The sequence below is a fragment of the Ranitomeya variabilis genome, chromosome 4 (assembly GCF_051348905.1).
Source record: "Ranitomeya variabilis isolate aRanVar5 chromosome 4, aRanVar5.hap1, whole genome shotgun sequence".
Lineage (NCBI taxonomy): Eukaryota > Metazoa > Chordata > Amphibia > Anura > Dendrobatidae > Ranitomeya > Ranitomeya variabilis.
Genome location: NC_135235.1, coordinates 636,693,205 through 636,705,326, shown reverse-complemented (window position 1 = coordinate 636,705,326; position 12,122 = coordinate 636,693,205). Strand labels below are relative to the sequence as shown.

Genomic DNA, 12,122 nt, shown 5'->3' with positions numbered 1-12,122 from the left:
CTGAGGGTGTCATCTTCCCATGAATAAGGATGTTCTCAGGGGTTTATAGATCGTAGCATTTTTATTACGGTAACAATCAACCAAACCTGCATATTGTTTCCTATCATAGTACTAACACGTAACCATCGTGGCTAAATGAAGCTCGAGAAGCTCATTTGTTCATTAAGCTCCCCCCCGGACAAACGGTCATTAACCAGACGATCCATCTACTTACCCTTTGCAAGGTTTTCCTATCCCAGTCTCCTTGATGAATAGAGGGGGCAACCACCTCTATTGTCCTAAAGGTGATAGCTCCTATGTCCCCACCGTGTTGTGAATTGATGTGTCGAGCAAGTGGTGTATCTCTCTTATTCCTGAGATCTGTCTTTTTGTCTTTCCGACATAGCTTTTGGGACATATACAGGTACATAAGTAGACTACTCCGGAGGTTTTGCAATCTGCAAATTGTCTGCTTCTATATGTTCAATTTGTTACTAAGCTAGAAAATGTATTGGAAGGTGTAATATTGCGGCAAAAGCTATAATGGCCAAACGACCTATTCTCCAATTACGGTATGTTCCTTCATTTTTTGGGGAAGTGAAGTGACTATGCACAAGGTGATCTTTTATGGATTTGCCTCTTCTATATGTCACAGATTTACTGGATGTTATCCATTTTGAGATGTCTGAGTCGGTTTTAAGAATGTCCCAGTGTCTCCTGAGGATATTCATGATCTTAGGTTGTTGGTCATCGTAAGTACCCATCAATCTTGTTAGAATATCTGTTTCAGATTCTACTTTTGGGGTCAATGGTGATTTTCTATTGTTGCCCAGTGCATTATGGTAAGCTGTATCAACTATTTGGTTTAGGATATCCACAATCTATCTGAATCTATTTTTAAGGTCTTGTGACTTATTGAAGAATTTTGCCATTGTAGAGCAGGTCGTTGCCGTAGGTTTACCATAAATTGATGTTCTAAGGGACCCATGTGTTTGCACGGATAGCAAACCATCTAGAAAGGCAATCTTATCTCCACTTCATAGGTAAATTTTAAGCCTAACTGATTGTCATTTAGATTCTGGACAAAAGTTGCAAGGAGTCATGACCTCCTGTCCAAAGGACGAGGATGTTATTTATATAGTGGCCCCAATATTGAATGTGGGGACATCCTCATCCTTGAAGACCTTCGTGTCCTCCCACCAGCCAAGAAGCAGATTGGCATAAGTGGGGGCACAGGTAGGCCAACAGATCTCCGGGCCTACCAAGAGGAGATAGATTTAACCCAATATTATCTGTATTGACAGACCTCTTCCCTGATTCCTTGTCATTACCCTCACTTGGGTTGCTTTTTGAACACTTGTTTTTAATAATTATAATAAAATATATTTTTAAGGGTTTTTTTGCTCTTTGGTTTAGTTATCAATACCTGTGTATGCCATTCCCAAATTCCCCCATACCAGCGTGTGCCAGTCCCAGAGTGGTCCAGTACTAGGTTCTAGCTCCAGTGCGCCACACCATGATATGAGGTAATAATTAAAAGAATAAAACATTTAAGTGGTTTTCTGGGGTTGTCATACTGATGACTTAGATCATCAATATCGATGAAGGTGCCAGGAGCCGTCATTACTAACCAGAGTCGTACTGGCCCACCAGAGAACCTGAGGATTCTCCAGTGGGCCCAGGCACTGACACCTGCTGGCATACAAGGCCGGCAACTGCCTAGGGCCCCCGCTGCCCCAGGAGCCCCCAGCCAGTGTTGTGTCGCTAATAGCGGCACACCAGGCAGATGCTATGGGGCCCGTGAATCGGGGGGCCCGCCTGGTGCCAGCAGAGCAGCAGTGAGAGACAGGAGGCAGAAGGAGGCAGTGGTGAATATTCATTTCACTGTAATAGCTGGCAGTGCTATCCACAGGCCATGACTAACATACCGCATGTGCAGCCTGTGGCGGCCCAGAGGTGTAGTGGGGCCATTGCAGGTGGCCAACACTGAGGGCAATCTGGTCTGTTTATCAGGCCCCGAGGCTCTGGGGGGCCCCTGGCCAGATTGCCATTATGTGTGGCGGGCAGGAAGCGATGCCTGCAGCTCCGACGCCTACCGGAGAAAATGGCAGCGGAGCTGCAGGGATGATGTCATCATTCAGCGTGCGGCTGTGCCTGAGAGGAAGCTGCCGTCGACAAAGATGTTGCTGGGGAATGGACAGAGAAGTGAGTGGTGCTCTGTGTGTGTGTGTCTGCAGAGAGGTGCATGTATAGGTGGGGGAGAGGGCAATGATGGAGGAGGTGGAAAGTGCAATGATGGGGGAGAAAGCAATGAATGATAGAGGTGGTGGGGGAGAAGGCAATGACGGTGGGGGTGGTGGAACGGACGATGGGGATGGTAGGGCAGGAGGTAATGAAGGAGGTGTTGGAATGGGCAAGGATGTGGGTAGTGGGGGAGAAAACAATCAGAGGTGGTGGAATAGGCAATGATGGAGGAGATGGAGAGGGCAATTATGGGAGTGGAGGTGAGAAAGCAATTAATAACATGTATTGAAAAAAGCTGCCTTAAAAGACCTGACTTTCCAGAAAAAGTCAGACCTGAATTTCCAGGTTGCAGGATCCCACAACCTTCCATGGCCCCCTCAGAGAGAAAGCATGAGATATCGCCTGTTATCATGAGATCTCATGCCTTCATCTAAACCAGCACTGCTGCATCCTTTACTAAGAAGTTACCCATCAGTAACCAATCTAATGATATTACCATTGCGTAACCGCTTCGTAAAGGATGTAGCAGAGCTGATTTTGCTCACATATTTTCACTGTTAATAGGGCAGCAGACTGATGCGAGATTCCACTTTGCATGCTAGGGTCTCATAACTCAGAAGTTCAGGGCTGGCACTTGCTAGAAAGCTGAGTCCAGTCCCTTAGCACATCTTCCCAACACTTTGGAAATTACCTTAAGAATAAAATAGAGATAGTTGCACCCATACATGATCACTTCTCCATTCATTCTCCATCTTGATTGTTATGACCCCAATGGCAGAGGGTCTCAGGAATAATGATAAGTCGGTAAATACAGAAAACCAGCTCATAGGGCAGTGGTAACTGGGCTGACCATATAACTAATCCTAGCACCACAAATACCAGCAGCTGGGGAACGTTCCTACGTTGATCCTAGACGTCTCGCGCCAGCCGGAGAGCTAACTACCCCTAGTAGGGAAAATAAAGACCTTTCTTGCCTCCAGAGGAAATACCCCAAAAGTTGGATAGAAGCCCCCCACAAATAATAACGGTGAGGTAAGAGGAAAAGACAAACATAAGAATGAGCTAGGTATTTAGCAAAGAGAGGCCCACTAGCTAATAGCAGAATATAGAAAGATAATTTATATGGTCAGCAAAAAATCCTATCAAAAATATCCACACTGGAAATTCAAGAACCCCCGAACCGTCTAACGGTCCGGGGGGAGAACACCAGCCCCCTAGAGCTTCCAGCAAGGTCAGGAATCACATTTAGTACAAGCTGGACAAAAAATGATAGCAAACAAATAACCCAAAAAACAAAGAAGCAGACTTAGCTTAATTTAGCACGAACCAGGACCAGCAAACAGGAGCAAACAGAATGTGTCTGATAACACTGATGCCAGGCACTGGACTAAGGTTCCAGGAGGTTTATATAGCAACACCCCTGAAGTAACGACCCAGCTGGGTGCAAACTGAGGGAAGGAAATCCCAGAGTCATATCAATAGTAACCACAAGAGGGAGCCAAAAAAAGTCTAATTCACAACAGTACCCCCCCTTTAAGGAGGGGTCACCGAACCCTCACCAAGACCACCAGGGCGATCAGGATGAGCAGCGTGAAAGGCACGAACTAAATCGGCTGCATGCACATCAGAGGCAACCACCCAGGAATTATCCTCCTGACCATAACCCTTCCACTTGACCAAATACTGAAGCCTCCGCCTGGAGAGACGAGAATCCAAGATCTTCTCCACCACGTACTCCAACTCGCCCTCAACCAACACCGGAGCCGGAGGCTCAGCAGAAGGAACCACAGGCACAACGTAGCGTCGTAACAAAGACCTGTGGAACACGTTGTGAATGGCAAACGAAACCGGAAGATCCAAGCGAAAGGACACTGGATTAAGGATTTCCAATATCTTGTAAGGACCGATGAAGCGAGGCTTAAATTTAGGAGAGGAGACCCTCATAGGAACAAATCGAGAAGACAGCCACACCAAATCCCCAACACGAAGTCGGGGACCCACACCGCGGCGGCGGTTGGCAAAACGCTGAGCCTTCTCCTGTGACAATTTTAAGTTGTCCACCACATGATTCCAGATCTGCTGCAACCTATCCACCACAGAATCTACCCCAGGACAGTCAGAAGGCTCCACATGTCCCGAGGAAAAACGAGGATGGAAACCAGAGTTGCAGAAAAATGGCGAAACCAAAGTAGCGGAACTAGCCCGATTATTTAGGGCAAACTCAGCCAACGGCAAGAAGGTCACCCAATCATCCTGATCTGCCGAAACAAAACACCTCAAGTAAGCCTCCAGAGTCTGATTAGTTCGCTCAGTTTGTCCATTAGTCTGAGGATGAAAGGCAGACGAGAACGACAAATCAATGCCCATCCTAGCACAAAAGGATCGCCAGAACCTAGAAACAAACTGGGATCCTCTGTCAGACACAATATTCTCAGGAATGCCGTGTAAACGAACCACATTCTGAAGGAACACAGGAACCAGATCGGAAGAGGAAGGCAGCTTAGGCAAAGGCACCAAATGGACCATTTTTGAAAAGCGATCACATACCACCCAGATGACAGACATACCCCGAGACACCGGGAGATCAGAAATGAAATCCATGGAAATATGTGTCCAAGGCCTCTTCGGGACAGGCAAGGGCAAGAGCAACCCGCTGGCACGGGAACAGCAAGGCTTAGCTCGAGCACAAGTCCCACAGGACTGCACAAATGACCGTACATCCCGTGACAAAGAAGGCCACCAAAATGACCTAGCCACCAGATCTCTGGTGCCAAAAATTCCCGGATGACCTGCCAACACCGAGGAATGAACCTCGGAAATGACTCTGCTGGTCCACTTATCAGGAACAAACAGTCTGTCAGGTGGACAAGAGTCAGGTCTACCAGCTTGAAATCTCTGCAACACACGTCGCAAATCAGGAGAAATGGCTGACAAAATAACTCCTTCTTTAAGAATACCGACAGGTTCTGTGACTCCAGGAGAGTCAGGCACAAAGCTCCTTGAAAGAGCGTCAGCTTTCACATTCTTTGAACCTGGTAAATACGAGACCACAAAGTCAAAACGGGAGAAAAACAATGACCAGCGGGCCTGTCTAGGATTCAAGCGTTTAGCAGACTCGAGATACATCAAATTTTTGTGATCAGTCAAGACCACCACACGATGCTTTAAACATTCAATGTTGGCCTGGCATACTGTTATGACCCCAATGGCAGAGGGTCTCAGGAATAATGATAAGTCGGTAAATACAGAAAACCAGCTCATAGGGCAGTGGTAACTGGGCTGACCATATAACTAATCCTAGCACCACAAATACCAGCAGCCGGGGAACGTTCCTACGTTGATCCTAGACGTCTCGCGCCAGCCGGAGAGCTAACTACCCCTAGTAGGGAAAATAAAGACCTTTCTTGCCTCCAGAGGAAATACCCCAAAAGTTGGATAGAAGCCCCCCACAAATAATAACGGTGAGGTAAGAGGAAAAGACAAACATAAGAATGAGCTAGGTATTTAGCAAAGAGAGGCCCACTAGCTAATAGCAGAATATAGAAAGATAACTTATATGGTCAGTAAAAAATCCTATCAAAAATATCCACACTGGAAATTCAAGAACCCCCGAACCGTCTAACGGTCCGGGGGGAGAACACCAGCCCCCTAGAGCTTCCAGCAAGGTCAGGAATCACATTTAGTACAAGCTGGACAAAAAATGATAGCAAACAAATAACCCAAAAAACAAAGAAGCAGACTTAGCTTAATTTAGCACGAACCAGGACCAGCAAACAGGAGCAAACAGAATGTGTCTGATAACACTGATGCCAGGCACTGGACTAAGGTTCCAGGAGGTTTATATAGCAACACCCCTGAAGTAACGACCCAGCTGGGTGCAAACTGAGGGAAGGAAATCCCAGAGTCATATCAATAGTAACCACAAGAGGGAGCCAAAAAAAGTCTAATTCACAACACTTGATACACTTAGGCTACTTTCACACTAGCGTTTACCTGATCTGCGGCAGGCTGCGGACTTCCTCCGTGAAGCCCCGCCCTCGGCCGCACTTCCGACGCATGCGGCAGCATCCGCATACAGCCGCACGACCTGCGTACCTAATGTTAAAGATAGGTACGGAGGTCGCATGCGGGCCGCATGCAGAAGTAGGCGGAGCTAGCGGCGGAGGTGCGGCCGAGGGCAGGGCTTCACAGAGGAAGTACGCAGCCTGCCGCAGATCAGGTAAACGCTAGTGTGAAAGTAGCCTTACTGTACACTATATACAGAGCTCCTGTGTATAATGTCACTGGTGATCACTGAATTACCTGTACACTATTATACTATATACAGAGCTCCTGTCTATAATGTCACTTTCCTTTACACTGACACTATATACAGAGCTCTTGTGTATAATGTCACTGACGATCACAGTATTACCTGTACACTGGCATCATATACAGATCTCCTGTGTATAATGTCACCGATGATCACTGTATTACCTGTACACTGACACTGTATACAGAGTTCCTGGGTATAATGTCACTGATGAGTCAGTGTGTTGTTATCTGTAGTACACTATGTACTACATACAAAGCTCCTGTGTAGAATGTCACTGATGATCCCGGTTTTACTTGTACATTAAACACGGTTTTCAGATTTCCTGTGTTTAATGTCACTATTGATCATTGTATTACCTGCACATCATGCACTATATACACAGATGCTGTGTATAATCGCATCAGTGATCACTATATTACCTGTACATTATAAACTATATACTGAGCGTTTTATAATGTCACTGGGGATCATTTTATTACCTGTACACTTGCACGATAGTACTATATACAGAGCTCCTGTGTAAAAAGTCACTGGAGGTAACATTAGTGTTCCTAATTTTGTGGTTTTAACTAATGATCATTATTGTAGTATTTTGACACTATGTGGTGGTAAGATATGTTCTGGTCATGGTGTGGCAATATTTCTCCCTTGCATGTGGCACTATTCAGTCACTGTGTGGTAGTAATATATCATCTGGTCATGATTTAGCGGTATTTGTCCATTGTATGTCATATTATTCTGTCTTGGTGTGATGGATATACCGTGGGTATGGAAAGTATTCACACCCCATTAAATTTTTCACTCTTTCTTTCATTGCAGCCATTTGGTAAATTCAAAAAACTTAATTTTTTCACATTAATGTACACTCTGATCCTCATTTTGACTGAAAAAACCCCAGAAATGTTGACATTTTTGCAAATTTATTAAAAAAGAAAATTGAAATATCACATGGTGATGGTATCACATGAGCTGGTAATTACATTTAAAAGCTTCCCCAGACTGGTGTCCATAGATTGGTCCTTTTGTCTACCCTTATTCACACACTGAAGTCAACTCTGACACATGGTAAGGTTTTTAATATTAGATAGTGTAGGTTCTGTCCCGATCAGGGGCACCTTGACGACGGTGGGATGGCTTTTATGCTATTTTTGATCAATATCAGAATTACTAAGAGCACTGAGTTATTTAACCCCTTTCTGCCAGCTGACGGAATAGTACGTCAGCTGGCAGAACCCTCACTTTTAGGTGGGCTCCGGCGGTGAGCCTACCTCAAAGCCGCGACATGTCAGCTGTTTTGTACAGCTGACATGTGCGCGCAATGAGTGCGAGCGGAATCGCGATCCGCCCGTGCCCATTAACTAATTAAATGCCGCTGTCAAGCGCTGACAGCAGCATTTAAATAGTGCTCCCGGCCGCACGGCCGGGAGTGCTTGCACCGCTAACCCCCATCACATGATCGGGGGTCATCGGTGCATTGTCATAACAACCAGAGGTCTCCTTGAGACCTCTATCGTTGTTGATGGCCGATTGCTTTGAGAGCCTCCCTGTGGTCGGCGTTCAAAGCAACCCTGCATTTCTGCTACATAGAGGTGATCTGTGCTTCACCTCTATGTAGCAGAGGCGATCGTGTAGTGCATGCTTCTAGCCTCCTATAGAGGCTATTGAAGCATGCCAAAATAAAAAAAAAGTGTTTAAAAATATAAAAAAAATAAAAAAATATATAAAAAGTTCAAATCACCTCCCTTTCGCCCCAATCAAAATAAAAACAATTAAAAAAAATCAAACCTAAACATATTTGGTATCGCCGCGTTCAGAATCGCCCGATCTATCAATAAAAACAAAGGATTAACCTGATCGCTAAATGGCGTAGTGAGAAAAATAATAAAAACGCCAAAATTACGTTTTTTTGGTCGCCACAACATTGCATTAAAATGCAATAACGGGCAATCAAATAAACGTATCTGCACCAAAATGGTATCATTAAAAACGCCAGCTCAGCACGCAAAAAATAAGCCCTCACCCAACCCCAGATCACGAAAATTGGAGACGCTACGGGTATCGGAAAATGGCGCAATTTTTTTTTTTTTTGTAGCAAACGTTGGAATTTTTTTTTACCACTTAGATAAAAGACAACGTTTGGTGTCTATGAACTCGTAATGACCTGTAGAATCATAATGGCAGGTTAGTGTTAGCATTTGGTGAACCTAGCAAAAAAGCCAAACAAAAAACAAGTGTGAGATTGCACTTTTTTTGCAATTTCATCACACTTGGAATTTTTTTCCGTTTTCTGTTACACGGCATGGTAAAACCAATGGTATCGTTCAAAAGTACATCTCGTCCCGCAAAAAATAAGCCCTCACATGGCCATATTGACGGAAAAATAAAAAAGTTATGGCTCTGGGAAGGAGGTGAGCGAAAAACGAAAACGAAAAAAGCTCCGGGGGTGAAGGGGTTAAATGCACTTTTGCTTTTTACTTATTTAGTTACAGCAGAGTTTTTTGCTCATTTTGTTTCTTGTAGGTTTTGTTCCTTTAGTACTAATTTTTAAAACCCTTTAATAGTATACACCATACTAAGAAGGAACCAACAGTGTGACTGGAACAACATGTACATGTGCTTCTCACAAAATTAGAATATAATCAAAAAGTAAATTTATTTCAGCTTTCAATACAAAAAGTGAAACTCATATATTATATAGAGTCATTACAAACAGAGTGATCTATTTCAAGTGTTTATTTCTGTTAATGTTGATGATTATGGCTTACAGCCAATGAAAACCCAAAAGTCATTAGCTCAGTAAATTAGAATACTTTATAACATCAGCTTGAAAAAATGATTTTAACCCCTTTCTGCCAGCTGACGGAATAGTACGTCAGCTGGCAGTATCCCCCGCTTTGAGGTGGGCTCCGGCAGTGAGCCCACCTCAAAGCCGTGACATGTCAGCTGTTTTGAACAGCTGACATGTGCCCGCAATAGGCGCCAGCTGAATCGCGATCCACCCGCTCCTATTAACTAGTTAAATGCCGCTGTCAAACGCTGACAGCGGCATTTAACAAGAGCTACCGGCCATCGGGCCAGAAATACGCACACCGCTGACACCTGTCTCGTGATCGGGGGTCATCAGTGCGTTACCATCACAACCACAGGTCTCCTTGAGACCTCTATGGTTGTTGATGATGGATTGCTATGAGCGCCACCCTGAAGAGACAATTTGCATAGCAATGCTGTAATTCAGCTACATAGAGGCGATTGAGCTTCTAGTCTCCCATGGAGTCTATTGAAGCATGCCAAAAGTTAAAAAAAATGTGTTTAAAAAAATAAAAAAAATAAAAGTTTAAATCACCCCCCTATCCCCCACAATCAGAATAAAACAATACAAAAAAATCAAACCTACACATATTTGGTATCGCCGAGTTTAGAATCGCCCAATCTATCAATACAAAATGGATTATCCTGATCGCTAAACGGCGTATTGAGTAAAAAAAAAATCAAAACTGGCAGACCCATTGGTGGGTCTGGTGTCTCATCTTCCTCTTGACAATACCCCATAGATTCTCTATGGGGTTAAAGTCAGGTGAGTTTGCTGGCAAATCAAGCACAGTGATACTGTTGTTTTTAAACCAGGTACTTTTGGCAGTGTGGACAGGTGCTAAGTCCTGTGGAGTATGACATTTCCATCACCATTAAGCTTGTCACCAGATGGAACCATGAAGTGCTCTAAAATTTCCTGGTAGATGGCTGCGCTGACTATGGTCTTGATAAAACACAGTGTACCTATACCAGCAGATTACATGGTTCCCGAAACCATCATTGATTGTGGATACTTCACTCTAGACCTTGGAAATCAAGGTCCCAGAGTCTGGAGGAAGAGTGGAGAGATAGACAATCCAAGCTGCTTGAGGTCTAATATGAAGTTTCCACAATCAGTGTTGGTTTGGGGAGCCATGTCATCTGGTTGTGTAGGTCCACTGTGTTTTATCAAGACCAAAGTCAGCGCAGCCGTCTACCAGTTTATTTCAGAGCACTTCATGCTTCCCTCTGCCGACAAGCTTTTTGGAGATGGAAATGTCATTCTCCAGCAAGACTTAGCACTTGTCTATACTGCCAAAAGTACCAATACCTGGTTTACAAACAACAGTATCACTTTGCTTGATTGGCCAGCAAATTCATCTGACCTCTTAGGCCCATAGAGAATCTATGGGGTATTGTCAAGAGGAAGATGAGAGACACCAGACCCAACAATGCAGACGAGCTAAATGCTTCTATCAAAGCAACCTGGGCTTCCATAACACCTCAGTAGTGCCACAGACTGATCGCCTCCATGACACGTTGCATTGATGCAGTAATTGATGTCAAAGGAGCCCCAACTAAGTATTGAGTGCATTTACTGAATATACATTTCAGTAGGCCAACAATTTGGATTTTTAAATCATTTTTTCATTCTGGTGTTATAAAGTATTCTAATTTATTGAGATAGTGACTTTTGGGTTTTTATTGGCTGTAAGCATCATCAACACTAACAGAAATAAACACTTGAAATACATCATTCTGTTTGTTATGCCTCTGTATAATATATGAGTTTCACTTTTTGTATTGAAGAACTGAAATAAATTAACTTTTTGATATTCTAATTTTGTGAGATGCACCTGTACATGACAGGAAACAATGAAACTATAAATGACAGCACAGATGGGGTAAATGGTAAAGTGCATTTACTTTTAGCCACTGTTACTTGTACTTTGTGTGAACGTGTGGTTTTAAAGGGCACCTGTCACCCCATTTTTCAGTATGAGATAAAAATACTGTTAAATAGGGCCTGGGCTGTGCATTACAACAGTGTATTTTGTGGACCCCGATTCCCCACCTATGCTGCCAAAATACGTTACCAAAGTAGCCGTTTTCGCCTGTCAATCAGGCTGGTCAGGTCAAAAGGGCGTGGTGTCTTCCCCCAGATCTTGCTTAGTTTTCCGTTGGTGGCGTAGTGGTTTGCGCATGCCCAAGGTCCCGAATCCACTGCACAGGGGAGTTAAAAGAGCGCGATGTGCACTATTTCATTGGTGTTCGGTGGGGGCGGCCATCTTCCTTTGGCCGCGCGTGCGCAGAAGCGGCGCTCTGCTGGCCGCGGCTTCAGGAAAATGGCCGCGGGATGCCGCGCGTGCGCAGATGGAGATCGCGGCGGCCATTTTCCTGAAGCCGAGATGCGAACTCTGGTTCAGGAAAATGGCCGCCGCGATCTCCATCTGCGCACGCGCGGCATCCCGCGGCCATTTTCCTGAAGCCGCGGCCAGCAGAGCGCCGCTTCTGCGCACGCGCGGCCAAAGGAAGATGGCCGCCCCCACCGAACACCAATGAAATAGTGCACATCGCGCTCTTTTAACTCCCCTGTGCAGTGGATTCGGGACCTTGGGCATGCACAAACCACTACGCCACCAACGGAAAACTAAGCAAGATCTGGGGGAAGACACCACGCCCTTTTGACCAGACCAGCCTGATTGACAGGCGAAAACGGCTACTTTGGTAACGTATTTTGGCAGCATAGGTGGGGAATCGGGGTCCACAAAATACACTATTGCAATGCACAGCC

The 12,122-nt window shown here is 44.8% G+C and overlaps 1 protein-coding gene across 1 annotated transcript in view; it reads right to left on the bottom strand.

Moving 5' to 3' along the window:
* The window catches only part of LOC143767207 (uncharacterized), a 206,584-nt gene that overhangs the window by 59,918 nt on the left and 134,544 nt on the right, over positions 1–12,122 (bottom strand). The window lies entirely within an intron of this gene.